This window comes from Elephas maximus, chromosome 8, assembly GCF_024166365.1.
Source record: "Elephas maximus indicus isolate mEleMax1 chromosome 8, mEleMax1 primary haplotype, whole genome shotgun sequence".
NCBI classification, from domain to species: Eukaryota; Metazoa; Chordata; class Mammalia; order Proboscidea; family Elephantidae; genus Elephas; species Elephas maximus.
Genome location: NC_064826.1, coordinates 122,617,967 through 122,633,642, shown reverse-complemented (window position 1 = coordinate 122,633,642; position 15,676 = coordinate 122,617,967). Strand labels below are relative to the sequence as shown.

General features: G+C 43.7%; 1 pseudogene; it reads left to right on the top strand.

Moving 5' to 3' along the window:
* Positions 1-7,931: 7,931 nt before the first annotated feature.
* On the top strand, positions 7,932-14,617 carry LOC126081612 (ragulator complex protein LAMTOR5-like; annotated as a pseudogene).
* The last annotated feature ends 1,059 nt before the right edge of the window (positions 14,618-15,676 follow it).

The following is a 15,676-nucleotide window of genomic DNA, read 5'->3' as shown; positions in this document are numbered from 1 at the left end:
GTGTGTGTGTGTGTGTGTGTGTGTGTGACCAATGGTAAAATGAGGGAGCAGTGAGTGTGTGTGAGAAGCACCAGGTCAAAGGTGGATGGAGGAGGAAAGCAGAAAATGAGGCAGGGTGGTAGTCACGCCAATAACGTGCAACACAGGCTGTGTGAGTGGGACTTAGTGGCTCACACAGGGGGCCTAGGAAGAAAGAGGTGCCCTGGGAAACATGACTGCCATAGGGCTAAGGGGGTCTGGGACCCCAGACCCCTCAGAGGCTCCCCTCTGAGGGACCTCTGTGGCGAGGGGTAAGAGTTGTCTGTATGATCCTATTCTTTTTTTCTTCATATATTTTGCCATACAACTCACTGCTTCCTGAATCTGCCTACTGACTTTAGCAAAGCAATCAGCTTTTGGGTCCATGTTTCAAGCAACTGATGCCCCGATTTAGTTTAGAACTCCAGCTAATCCTTTCACTAAAATTTTTGGACAACTTCTCTTTCCTCTTCCTCATTATTTCCTCTTTAGAATTTCTTTCCTCTTCAAAATCCATTAAGTCCTGATCAGTCAATTCCCCTTCTTCCTAACCAATGAGTTATTCCACACGGGCAGTATCAAGTTCCAAATTCAGCATTCTTGCCATATGGACAATTTTTCCATTGATCCCTTCCATCACATTATTTTAATCAAATGTTTGGAGCATGTTTACATAACTCAGCAATTTTTTCCATATCTCCTGCATGCATTTTCCATTAACTTCCTCCCAGGAAGACCCAATGATCCAGACACACTGATGGTAGTAAGTGCAGTTAGTTGTAACTTGAGAAACCATACGTCGAAGAGTACCTATATGGTAAAAGAAACACCCAAACATTTCAGATATTGGATTTAGCAAAACAAAACATTGTTTAAACAAATAAAACCCAACATGAGAAAATACCTGAAAGGAACAGAAATGTGTAAAGGAAAAGAAATGACCAAGAGATTTTTTTTTTTAATACTAATTTTTATTGAGCTTTAAGTGAACGTTTACAAATCAAGTCAGTCTGTCACATATAAGCTTATATACACCTTAAGAACCAAATAGTATTTATATAAGTGTAAAATATCAATGAAATAAAAAAATAATAATAACTGGTTGCTAACAACAGATTAGCCACAGTTGAAATTAGTGTACTGGAAACTAGCCCAGATGACTCTGCTTAACTACATAGACGGAGACAAAGAAATGCACACCTTGAAGGGAAGGGAATGAGGATAGACTTTGAAGTCTATGAGGAATCTAGTAAGAGTCCCCCAAAAAAGGGACAGCATGGGAACTAGGCAATACTTGAAGTGATAGTCGAGAATTTTCCAGCACGCAGAAGACACCACTCACAGATTCAAAAGTCTAATGATTCCAAAAAGAGTAAATAAAATTCTAGACACATCAAAATTAAGCTGCTGGACACCTGGGACAGAACACTTTATTTTAATATCCAGTGGTAAAAGTTTTCTTTCCAAGGCATTTTTTAAAATTTTTATTGTACTTTAAGTGAAAGTTTACGAATCAAGTCAGTCTCTAACACGAGACCTTATACACACTTTGCTATATACTCCTAGTTGCTCTTCCCCAATGAGACAGCACACTCCTTCTCTCCACCCTGTATTTCTGTGTCCATTCAGCCAGCTTCTGTCCCCCTTGGCCTTCACGTCTCCCCTCTAGACAAGAGCTGCACACATAGTCTCATGCATTGGTTAATTGTGGCATTTAGATCTTCCATGTCTTTACTGAGCTTCTTTCTGGATGTTCTGTCCTTCACTGAAAGTGGTGTGTTGTCTCCTACTGTAATTGTGGAGCTGTCAATCTCCCTTTTCAACACTGTTAGAGTTTGTTTCATGTATCTTGAAGCCCTGTCACTGGGTGCCAAAATATTTAATATGGTAATATCCTCCTGGTATATTGTCCCTTTAATCATTCTATAGTGTCCTTCCTTATCCTTTGTGGTAGATTTCAGTTTGAAGTCTGTTTTGTCAGAAATTACTATAGCCGCTCCTGCTCTTTTTTGAGAGTTGTTTGCTTGAAGTATTTTTTTCCAACCTTTGAGTTTTAGTTTGGTTGAGTCTTTAAGTCTAATGTGTGTCTCCTGTACTTGCCATATAAACGGATCGTGTTTTTTTTTTTTTATCCATTCTGCAACTTTCTGTCTCTTTATCGATGCAATTATTCCACTTACATTCAGCGTGATTATAGGTAGGTATGAGTCATTTTGATGCCTTTTTGTATGTGCTTTTTTTTTAATTTTCATTGTGCTCTAAGTGAAAGTTCACAAACCAAGTCAGTCTCTCAAACAAAAGCTTATAAACACCTTGCTGTATACTCCTAGTCGCTCTCCCTCTAATGAGACAGCACACTCCTTCCCTCCACCCTCTATTTCTGTGTCCATTCAGCCAGCTTCTGTCCCACTCTGCCTTCTAATCTCCCCTCCAGACAGAAGCTGTCCACATAGTTTCCTGAGTCTACTTGACCCAAGGAGCTCACCCTTCACCGGTATCATTTTCTGTCTTATACTCCCATCCAATCCCTGTCTGAAGAGTTGGCTTTGGGAATGGTTCCTGTCTTGGGCTAACAGAAGGTCTGGGTACCATGACCTCTGGGGTCCTTCCAGTCTCAGTCGGACCATTAAGTCTGGTCTTTTTACAAGAAATTGGGGTCTGCATCCCACTGCTCTCCTGCTCCCTCAGGGGTTCTCTGTTGTGGAAAGTAAAGATTTATTATTGAATAAGCATTAAACCAGTATGTAATGTGTCACAGGCAGTCTGCTAAAGAGATTGCAAAGACAGAAATCTTCACCTTTATATAGCTGAGTAGATACCACTCAGTGCATTCATGTTTAAGACACTATTGCTAATTTTCCAGTTTCTTTCTAGCAGGGTACCTGAAGTTATACTGATTTCCTTCCAGGAATCTGGGAGGTATAGGGTGTGAGCTTTCTGGATGATTACATTTCAAAAAAGATGGCTCCCAGATTTGGGGAAACATCCTTGATTTATATACTTTTCCGGACAAAGATTCTGTTGTTACCAGTTATCTAAAGTGAATTCTTAAAGAATAGGGGAAGATGGGATCCTTCCTTGTCCTTTATTTTCTTTTATAATTTTTATTGTGCTTTAAGTAAAAGTTTACAAATCAAGTCAGTCTCTCACACAAAAACCCATATACACCTTGCTAAAAAAAAACCTTGCTACACACTCCCAATTACTCTTCCCCTGATGAGACAGCCCACTCTCTCCCTCCACTCTCTCTTTTCGTGTCCGTTTCGCCAGCTTCTAACCCCCTCCACCCTCTCATCTTCCCTCCAGGCAGGAGATGACAACATAGTCTCAAGTGTCCACCTGATCCAAGAAGCTCACTCCTCACTAGCATTCCCCTCCAACCCATTGTCCAGTCCAATCCACGTCTGAAGAGTTGGCTTCGGGAATGGTTCCTGTCCTGGGCCAACAGAAGGTCTGGGGGCCATGACCACCAGGGTCCTTCCAGTCTCAGTCAGACCATTAAGTGCGGTCTTATGAGAATTTGGGGTCCGCATCCCACTACTCTCCTGCTCCCTCAGGGATTCTCTGTTGTGTTCCCGGTCAGGGCAGTCATCGGTTGTAGCCAGGCACCATCTAGTTCTTCTGGTCTCAGGATGTTGTAGCCTCTGGTTCATGTAGCCCTTTCTGTCTCTTGGGCTCATAATTGCCTTGTGTCCTTGGTGTTCTTCATTCTCCTTTGATCCAGGTGGGTTGAGACCAATTGATGCATCTTAGATGGCTGCTTGCTAACGTTTAAGACCCCAGATGCCACTCTTCAAAGTGGGATGCAGAATGTTTTCTTAATAGATTTTATTATCCCAATTGACTTAGATTTGTACGTGTTTTTGACAGTTTCATTTTTCCACTTACTTTTTTTGTGCTGAGAGACTTTTCTTTGTAAATTGTGTGTTCCCCGGTTTCATTGTAGATGAATTTGTTTTTGGTGAGTCTTTATGTTTTTCTTGTTTTTTATTTTAAAGTGTAGGATGATTAGTCTTCTTTGTGTTTACCTTAATATTTATCCCTATTTTTCTAGGTTTAAACATAACTTGTATCTCCCTATATCACCTTGATTTCCACAACATATGGAAGACCTATGCCTGCTTTATTTAGTCCCTCTTTATTGATTAAATGTTGTCATCTTTTATGTATGACATCACTGATTGCCTGTTCGAGCGTTTTGTTATCTTGATTTATTTTTGTGAGTTCCCTATCTGAGTTGATATCTGGTTGCTCTGTCCTGTGTTCTAATGTGGGGTTGATAGCTGATGTTATCGATTTTCTTACCAGAGAATTCTCTTTAGTATTTCCTGTAGTTTTGGTTTGGTTTTTGCAAATTCCCTAAGCTTCTGTTTGACTGTAAATGTCTTATTTTTGCCTTCATATTTGAAAGACAGTTTTGCTGGATATATGATTCTTGGCTTGCAATTTTTCTCCTTCAATGCTTTATATATGTTATCCCATTGCCTTCTTGCTTGCATGGTTTCTGCCGAGTAGTCTGACCTTTTCCTTATTGATTCTTCTTTGTAGGTGACATTTCGCTTATCCCTGGCTGCTCTAAAAATAATATTTCTCTTTATCTTTGTTTTTGACAAGTTTGATTATAATATGTCTTGGTGATTTTCTTTTGGGATCTGCCTTGTATGGGGTTGGACGAGCATCTTGGGTAGAAATCCTTTCATCTATCATTATGTCAGAGGAGTTTTCTCCCAACAAATCTTCAACTATTCTCTCTCTATTTTCTGTTATCCCTCACTGTTCTGGTTTTCCAAACACTTGCAAGTTATTCTTCTTGATACAGGCCCACATGATTCTTACGATTTCTTCATTTTTTTTTAATTCTTTCACATGATTTTTCTTCAAGTATATTGTTGCCAAGTGTTTTATCTTGAATCTCACTAATTCTGCCTTCCACTTCCTCAATTCTGCTCCTCTGCCTTTCTGTTGAGTTGTCCAATTCTGTAATTTCGTTGTTAATCTTCTGAATTTCTGGTAGCTGTCTCTCTATGGATTCTTGCTGTTTATTAAATTTTTCATTATGCTTTTGAATCATCTTTTGAATTTCTTCAACTGCTTTATTTGTGTGTTCCTTGGCTTTTTCTGTGTGTTGCCTGATCTCATCCCTGATGTCGTTCCTGATGTCTTGAAGAGTTCTGTATATTAATCTTTTGTATTCTACATCTGGTAATTCCAGGAATACATCTTTCATCCAGGAGAGTCCTTGATTCTTTGTTTTGGGAGTTTGTTGCAGCAATCATGGTCTGTTTCTTCACATGATTTGATATTGACTGTTGTCTCCAGCCATCTATAAGTTATTGTATTAATTTATTTTTTCTTTGCTCTCTGTGCCCTGGTTTCTTGCTTTGTTTTGTTTTGATATACTCAGATAGACTACTAGAGTGAGCTAACTTGATTATTGGAGTCTTTGAAGCACTAGTGTCCTGTTGCCAGATGGCTAGAGCTATTACCAGCTTTATATAAGCCTAGGAGTCCATTCACTATTCTTGGATAGATTCAGCTCAGGTGTCCTTATAGTCAGTCATCTAGTGTGTGGTGTAGGCTCTCACTTACTATCTTAGAGGAGCACTGGTGATGGGTGTATGCACAGGTTTCTGGTAGCAGCAGGGGGTCACACTCTGAGGGAGGCAGGGGGCTGGCAGGCTTCCCCCAAGTGTCAGTGAGGAAGGAGCATCCCTATTCTCTAGAGCACTCTGGAGGGTGGGCTCTGCAACTGTAACTTGGGCACTCAATGCGTATACCTGTAAGGACTGGAAGGTACCACTATCTTTGGACCCCTTTCACAGGTGGCTATGTGAGTGGATGGAGCCTCCAGTCCTCAGGCCCCGGCTGTGGGTAGGTGAAGGCCCTGTTTCATAGGTATCAAACCTCCAAAATGTGGCTCTCCACCGCACAGCTGAAACTGTTACAGTCAGAGGTCTAACAGATTTGCCCTTGCAATACAATAGCCAGGTAATATTTGGTGTAGTCGAGCCACCTGGATCAACGCAGGGGTGAATGACAAAGCCTGTGGATCACTTGTGCCCGGCTGGAGCCACTTCTGATCTGAGCTTCCAGATTAGGACTATTTTTCCCCCGTTCATTAATTTGTTCCTTCTCCAAAGCCAGAAGAATGATTCAGGGAACACAGCAGGAACTATCTCAGGCCCAGGGAAATCAACTGTTAATGAAGCCGGCTGGGGCAGAGGAAGGAGGGAACAGATAGATAGGAGAGAGTTCTTTCAAAAGAAGGAGCTATTAGATCTGAGTGCGGTAAATTAGACAAAATCAATTATCTCAGCCGAGAGTGCTGTTTTATCTCAGATTCCAGATGCATGTGTAGCTTATGTGCTGGGTCACCGCCAAGATCACCCCAGGGGGTTAGGGTTGCATTCCCCGCTTGCCTTCTTTCCTTGAAGCAGTTGTATCCTAAACCCCACCTCCAGTCACACAGCCATCACACCAGGGGGTCAGCGGTGCTGGCACTTTGACTGCCTTCTTTCACTGAAGCAGCCACATCTTAAACGCCAAGACCAGCCCCTTTGTAGATAAACCACAAGGTCAGGGGTGCACCACTCTGCTTGCCGTCTTTTGCTGAAGTGGCTGTGTCCCAGGAAACTACCATCAGCCCTGCCGAACTCGTGCCGAGGAACGTGCCAAGGAACGGGAACTGAGGCCTTGCCACAGAATCAACAACTCCTTGCTGCTCCTGTACCATCTGTCCCTCCCCCTTCACTCAGTCCAATTCCTTAACTTTGCCTTTGATGCTCAGGTTTCCTAGCTTGTCATATATAGAATCGATTCACTTGTTTTCTCGGGTCTTTGTTGCAAGAAGGATCCCCGGAAGCATTTGACTACTTCGCCATCTTGGCCCCACCTCTCCAAGGCATTATTGATTAGCTAACTTCATACTAATGGAAGCCAGAACAGAGGGGAATCACGTATTTAAAATGTTCAGGGAAAGTCAATCTAGAATTCTATGCTTAGCTAACGTAGCTTTTAAGAACGACGATCTAATAGAGATTCTTACTTATCAGAAATAAACATTAGAAAATGAATCACACCAGGATAATCACCCCAAACTGAAAACAATTAAAATGCCCATCACAGGAGACTGGATAAGAAAACTGGGGTAAAATCGTATACTGAAAGATGACTGCATAGTGACACAAGGGAGCTACAGCCCAGAATATCAGTGTGGACAAGTCTCACTAATGGAACCTCACATGGAGTAAAAGAAACAAACCACACAAGAACATGCCTCCTTTACTCCATCTGTGTAAACTTCATCTGTGACTCCTGGATGGGGGTGGAGGAGAGGGATATGAGCCCCTGGGTTGAGTGAAAGGGTGAGGATGTGATCTCTTGGGTGGAGAGCAGTGGGAGTGGATGTGCTCACATGAGTTGGGGTAGAGAGAAGGAAAGAGACTCCCAGTGGCTGGGAGGGCAGCCTGTGCAAAAAGGGCCCACGTGTAGAGAGAGGGGCCTTGCTCAGGAGGAGGGTGACTTCCTGAGACCTAGCTGAGAGTGGAGACTTTGGATCTGCACCCAAGGATTCTTCCAGGACATTAGCCCCACCTGTCCAGGCACAAAGACACTTTGATAAAAGGTGCACCAAGGGCCCACAGGCTGGCCTTCCTCACATCCAGAGGCTGTGGTGGCCTATCAGGTTAGGTGTCCTGTTTCTATCACCTTATAACCTCACAGAGTGATATTTTCTTTGCTCTGCAGGAGTGTTGAACTTCTCCTACATTGAGATCTCACCCAGGACTGACCAGGGAGAGCCCTAGGCTGCTACACTCACTCCACCTGGAATGTGTCCTCGCAGAACTTTCAGAGTCTCCTCCAGAGGAGCTGGAAGCTCCACATCTTCAGTACCCAGCTGGAGGAGGAGCAGAATGTCCACAAGGTGGATCTTCTGCCTGCACGGCCAGCTGGATAAGGCGCTGAGGAGGAGGCTCTGTGCAAGGATTCCAGCCCAGCAGCCACAGCGACTCCTGGAGCTTGGGGAAGATGATCATCGACCTCTCCGTTATCCTGGGTTCAAAGTGCTACTGCTCCTCAAGGGAGAACTTCAAGCTTGTGGCAGGTGTGCAGGTGCGGCTCCAAGTTATCCCCAGAGATGAAGCAATCTCAAGTGAAGGCAACCCGCCAACTTCATGCCATCCAACCCAACCTCTCCTCCTTGCACAGACACACCCACAGTGTCGGACAGGTGGCCACTTCCCAAGGGAGATTTCTAGCCAGGCACTGGCCTCCTCTATAAGTGAAGACAAAGAAGAAGAAGCCATCCCTCCTCTTCTGAGCTTTCAGCTCACATTGAGATTGTGATGACCTTTGCGTTGCCACAGCTGAGGCTGCTATACACTTCCTGGGGTAGTGCCCTATTCCCTACCCCACCCCAAACAACCCTGTCTTCTCCCTCTTGACTCCCCACAGCTGCTGCCCCCCTGGCCAAGGCTCTGAGGTTTCTTCCCATTCAAAACAAACTGAGTGCCCCTCGATATCTGTCTGTGCCCCACACTGTGACCTATATTCCCACTCTTTCCATGTCACACACAACCTCCCAGGAGCTACTGGTTCTCAAGTTTCTGTAGGTAAAAGGGACATCACAAGTATGGGACTCATCTGTGATGAGCTCTACCCCAAACGAGGGTCCCCCTTTGCTCATGGGTGTGTATTTCTTTCCACCTGCCTCATCAGCAAAAAGAAGCCCATGGGGTGCCTGACACCTGTCAGTGGCAGTACTCCATCTTACAACAACACCTTCCATCCAGAGACCTCATCAGCTCAAAGGTAAGCCCAGAGATCCAGGCACTGTGCACGGACACAGGATGAGTGCCTGATGGAGGTTCCAAGGCTTCCTCCTGACTTGAGGTAGAACAACCTACTGAATTGCTTATCTGACTGCATTCATAAGGGAGCCAGATGCAACTCAAACTGGAACAAGGGTGGGTGGGGAGTAGAGGAAAAGAAAAGTAAGGGACATATACTGTTCTTATCCATTAGGCATGTATGTGTGAGACAGAAACACATGGAGTGCAAAACTGGTGTGAAAACTGAACCACATGAAACCTGTGGCTGGCTTTGATGCACCATGAACACAAGTCACAGTGGACAGTACTGTGACAAAGGATATAGTACAAAATGTCAGCAGTTCTAAAATCTAGGTAATTGGTGTGTGGTTGTTCTCTGAGCAACCCTTCCAACTTTTCTGTATATTTAAAATTTTTCATAATGAAACATCAAAGAGTAACTATACGTGTAGGGAATGGATAGGGATAAGGAAACGTAAAATAATGAGTGTGTGTGTGTGAATGTGCACATGTATGTGAGTGTGTGTGTGTGAGTGTGTGAGTGTCCCTATGTTTATTTGATTGTATGTTTGTAAGTGGGTGTGTGTGAGTGGTGTGTATGTGTGTGAGTGTATGTGTACATCTTTGTGTTTGTATGTAAGAAAGACTGTGTGTGTGTTTCTGTATGACTGTGTTTTCTCGTCCTTTTTAGTGGGCATATCCCACTCTTCATATTGTGTGGAAGCATTTGTATAAAATTGGGATGTTCTTTTCCTTGAAGTTTTACAAAACTTGCATATAGGCGAACTTGCAGCCCTAGACGGGTACACTGTGCTGTGCCTCTGAAGCAAAGACCTGAAAATGAACTAAAACAGATACAACTGTCAATCCTGGGACCCTAAGCATCAAACGAAGAGACAAAGAATAGATCAAATTCCAAATGGAAGAAGAAAATGAGGGAAAATGGACAATGAGGAGGGATACAGAGTAGAGGTCACCTACCAACTAACACAGCACAGCATCACCGTTTTGGAATATAGTCAGCAATGCCCCAGATCGGGGGTACTATTAGGCAATTTCACAGAGATTCCAACAGGAGACAAAGCAAGGGGTAACCAGAAAAATGTGTTTCCCCATCCCTTGCCCTTCTGGTGAGTTGAAGCAAGAACTCCCTGTCTTAGTCATCTATTGCTGCTATAACAGAAATACCACAAGTGGATGGCTTTAACAAAGAGAAATTTATTTCCTCACATTAAAGTAGGCTAAAAGTCCAAATTCAGGACGTCAGCTCCAGGGGAAAGCTTTCTCTCTGTCGGCTCTGGGGGAAGGACTTTGTCCTCAATCTTCCCCTCATCAAGGAGCTTCTCAGGTGCAGGGACCCCGGGTCCAAAGGACGCACTCTGCTCCTGAAGCTGCTTTCTTGGGGGTATGAGGTCCCAACTCTCTGCTTACTTCACTTTCCTTTTATCTCTTGAGAGTTAAAAGGTGGTGCAGACCATACCCCAGGGAAACACCCTTTACAATGGATCAGGGATGTGGCCTTGTAAGGGTGTTAAAATCCCACCCTAATCCTTTTTAACATGAAATTACAATCACAAATGGAGGACAGCAACAGAATACTGGGAATCATGGCCCAACCAAGTTAATACACACATTTCTGAGGGGGACAGAATTTAATCCATGACACTCACCACCTCAGCAGTCCCTATATTTGGGGTCCACAATACGAGCCCACCCAGGCCCAACCCGACAACTCCTTCAGCCTGCCTTTTCTTTTTCCTATTCCTTCCTTTCCTTTCTCTCTCCCACCTAGCCCCACACATCACTAATCCCTCTCCCCACAAAATGTGCATGCAGCCTCATCAAGAGAACCACCAGTTAGCCACTGCCCAAGTCTTCCATATCACAAGGCACTGGCTCCTGCAGAACCATCATTTTTTTTTCTTCTCTTTCTAAGTCCCACTTAATGCTGTATACCACCTCCCCCTATTTCTGTCAGCCCTAAAGAGCTGCTACAGATAGAGAGCCACCAGCTCACAGCTGCCCTGGTTCCACCTGGCCCCAACCCATAGACCCACTCTATGCTGCCACATTTTTTCTTTCATTCTTCCTTTTCTTTCTTCCTCCCACCTAATTCCATACACCATCTCCCCTTCTTCCCACTGGCTCCCACTCCACCACCATAGCTAGAGAGCCAACAACTCACTGCTTCCACAGGTTCACTCCACCCAACCCCTCAGCCTCCACTGTCCTAACTTTTTTGCTCCTATTTTCTCCTATTTCATTTCTTCATTTTCTTTCTTCCTCCCATCTAGCTTGGTATACCACCACTCCCCTTCCCACTAGCCCCTGCTGAACAGCCATAAACAGAGTGCTGCCAAAGCATTGGCCAGCTGCTGCCCTTGGCCTGCCCCAACACTACACTCAGGCCTCCGCCATGCAATCATTTATTTTATTTTTTTTTTCCCTTTTCTTATTTTCTTTAGTTTCTCCCTCCCATTTAGCCCCATACAGCACACTTTTCTTGGCCACTGAGACCGCCCCACCAACACTCACAGGCTGCCACCACACTGCGCATTATTTTCTAATTTTTCCTTGTCTTTTCTATCCTTTCTCCCTCCCCCCTAGTCCCTTGTGGCCTCCCCCACACTTCCTGCTGGCCTTCACCACTACACAGCTAGAGCATCCCCAATACTCATTCTTGACATTGAACCAGACTCAGTCCACCCCTCAAATCCAACCACCTATCTAGTTGCTAGACAGTGGGAAGTGGACTCATACAACTCCCCTCTGACACCCCTGCCCATCTAGTGAGGGGCTTTGAATGTTTCCATACTGATGGACCAACATCAAGAGGCACACAGCAAATTCTGAGTCTGCCCTCAGCCACCTCTCCAAACCAGTGTACAGTGAAGCAGGCTAGATATGACTGCTGGTGCCCTGCCTACCTGTACAAGGTGGAAAGAGCTATCATGTCCAAAGGTGACCAACTAGTAAAGCACACCAGGCCCGCCCACACTGACATATCAAAAAAAACAGGATGAAACTAACAAACATTAAACCAATACATAAAATATTACCTTTATGTCTCAGGCATAATACGAAAACATATTTAAAAAGCAGGACAAGATGGCTCCAGCAGAGAACAAAACAAAGAATCAGATAACCTGACGGTAAAAGAAAAGGCAGTAGAAGTACCTGATATAGAATTCAAAATACTCTTCTGTAGGGCTCTTCAAGAGCTTAGAAAAGAGATCAAGGGAAACACAACCAAACCAACAAAAACATAGCCAAAATCAAGGAAAACACAGATAAAGCAATAGAACTCAGGAAAATAATACAAGGACAAAATGTCAAAAGAAGTAAACACTTAAAAATCATACAAAAACAGCAAGTAGAAATACAAAAGAGAAAACAAGAAAATTTCAGAAAAGGACAACTCAATAGAAAGCTTTGGGAGCAAATTTGAAACAATGAACGGCAGAATCAGCAAAACTGAAGACAAATCCATGGATGTCACTTTCTTTGAGGAAAAATCAGAGAAAAGAATGTAGAAAAACCTGAGACTTGTGTGGGACACAATCAAGACCAAAACTTTGCTTGTGATCAGGGCTCTGGAACACAGAGATTGATGAAAGTTTGCTGGCAGAAAATTTCCTTCATATCATGAAAGATGAAAAGCTGACCATTCAGGAAGCTCAAAGAATCCCATATAGGATTGACTCCAAAAGAAAGTCACCAAGGCATATCATAATCATGCTTGCCAAAACCAAACACAAGGAGAGAACCCTGAGAGCAGCAAGAGAAAAATGAAAAGGCACAAACAAAGGCGAAAGAAAACCACTAAGGGCTGATTACTTGACAGAAACTCTACAGGCAAGAGGGCAATCTGAAGATATATATATTAAACTTTGAGAAAAAAAAAACTGACAACCAAAAAAATATGATGGCAAATTTAGTACATTTCCAGGTAAAGAGAAATTAAGGGAAATCATCAAAACCAGAGATTCCTCTAATCTGCAGAGTTAGTCCTTCATTCCCTTGCCATTCATCTCCCAATAATACATGGCCAGCTCTCACTGTTTGCCTCTGCTTTCTGGTTCTCCACATCTCTGTGGCTTTCACCCATTGATATTCCTTTGCTGTCGTTTCAGTGGTGTTTCTGAAGGGAGTGTACAAACATATGTGCCCGGTCTCCACAAGTGACTGGAAGTTCCTGCTCTGCATCTTTGAGGTACAGACTAAAGGTGCCTTTCCCAAAATGCCCTCAAGATGTCTTCCCCACAAGACTCTATCCCCACCTACCACCATTTTACCTACCCTGCTCTATCTCCTTTTTTATTTTCTTGACAAATTCCTACTTTATTTCCCCTTATTTTCAGTCATTTGTAGCTTAGTTTGTTACTACCTTACTTCTCGAGTCTCATTACGCTCTTCTGTTTATTTTCTCCAGCACTGTCCTGCCCTCCCCAGATATTTATTCCCACTGCTTCCACCTAGAGGCAGACACCCTATGTATTCAAGGAGTAATGTAGCAGCAGTCCATTGCCTCTCTTAGCCTGCGATTCACCCAACACCCTGCCATCGGGGACCCTGCCCCACCTCAGCACCGCTCCCTTCTTCATGGTGATTCCAGAGATCACTCCTGTCTCCTAAAGCGCCCTCTTCTAACCTCATCCTTCTCCAGGTGGCTCCCATTTGCTTTCTATCCTTCAGGGAGTCCTCGAGATTTCCACTTCAAGAAGGGTTTCCCTTCTTGTTTTTCTGTGAAGTCATATCATCACTCCTTTACGTATCTTTTTATATCCTGAGCATATCTTTTTATACTATTGGATCAGGGAAGGGGGAATATACCACAAGATAGATCTACCTTTTTGATTTAGAAGTCTCATAGAAACTTTTTTATTTGTAGGTGTGTCAATATTTTCAAGGAAAAATTTTACAAGTTTTAGTCTCTGCTTCCTGCCAAATTCAGCACCTCAAATCAAAATGAGAACACCCCTGGCCCTGGCATGTCTAGGCAGAAGCTGTGGTCAGTCCTGCTTCTTGGTAGCTGGCGTTCGTCCGTTAATAAACTCTCCGTTGGAGATGCCAATGTAGCTTCAGGACAAGGAACAAAAACACCTTGTATTTGACATGAGAGTTTAAAAACACTTGGGTCCCCTGGTATCCATTACCCAACAGCAGCAATGAAGACATGCATGGAGAAGGTACCAGGCAGGGTGTGACCTTCCACATGACTCATGCTTCCCCCACTGTTGACGCGAAAGCCCAGGGAGTTCTCCTTGTCCACCACGTCATCCTCTAGTCATTAGGCAAAGTGTAGCAGGTCTCCACCCTGACACACACTCAAGAAGGAAAAGCCAGTGGTCTGTGGCCAATTTCTGTCAAGCTCAGTGTCTATTTCCAAAAGGAGTTGTGTGGCAGAAAATATTGATTTAAAAGAAGGAAGCACATTGATTTAGGAGAAAAGAAGTAGGGTCCTAGGCCAAGTCTGACAGCAGGTGGCCGACCTTGGACACAACCTTGGAGCAGCACTTGGAGGACACAATGAAGAATTCTTCCATTGTTGGAGTCCTGTGCACAGATTCACAAGGACTTAATCTGGGCTGCTGTGGGACCCTGTCAGATAGCATGCTGGGGTGATATACGTTCTAGCCTGGCAAACAGCTAAGCTGACCTCTGACCCCACTGCTATTCCTGTGGTGCGTCTAGAATCAGGTAACAGGAACATTAGGATCCAGGAACCCAATAACACCACAGTGGCAGTGCACAAAATGGCCTCTTGACCTGCCATATCACTTCTCCAGGCTGTCACAGGGACTCGAGCCTACCATGTTTATGATCTTGTGGAACTATTAAAGGTCCGGGAATTAGGCCATTCATTTATTATGCACTGGGCATTTTTCTATTTATTTTAGAGTAAGCTGCTTTTGGCACTCTATGAAGTAAGTAACCTATCAAAATATTGGTAAGAAAGATCATGTTTTGAAGCAACATGTCCAGATTACTTTGTGTATAAAATTGTATTGTATCGAATAAATCTGGTTGGAGACAAAAGGAAAATATTGGCTTATTTTTATTGCTTTCTACACAGTGGACATTTTTAGGCTGTAGACCTCTCATGTTTATTTTTATCTTTAAGTCTGTGGTAAGATTATTTTCTCCTGATCCCAGTGATCTAAGGGTTTTTATAAAAAAGATGAACACCTGCCATTGAACATGGCTTTTGGTTAAAAGGCCCTGGCACTGCCTGTCATAGTTCTCTGCTAAAACATGAAAGAAGATGCACAGAATGCAGGGAACACTTACTGTAGGACTGTTGTTGTTGTTGTTGTTAGGTGCCGTCGAGTCAGTTTGGACTCATAGCAACCCCATGTACAACAGAAGGAAATGTTGCCCTGTTCTGCTCCATCCTCACAATTGTTGTCATGCTTGAGCCCATTGTTGCAGCCACTATGTCAATACATCTCATTGAGGGTGGTCCTCTTTTTCATCGACCATCTACATTACCAAGTATGAAGTCCTTCTCCAATGACGGATCCCTCCTGACAACACATTCAAAGTGAGTGAGATGAAGTTTTGTCCTCCTCGATTCCAAGGCACATTCTGGCTGTACTGCTTCAGGACAACACACTGACAGCCACCTGGGGACTGTGGGACTAATGATCACATTCTCCTAGAATCAAGGAGGTATTTCACTCAATATAAGGCCAATGGCATTTGATTACAAGCACAATTAGAAATAAATACACAAGGACACATGCATAGACACACACATGCACAAACGTGCACACACACACAGGTGGCAAACCATCCAGCCCTGCACTGCCATGCGGTAGAGTGGG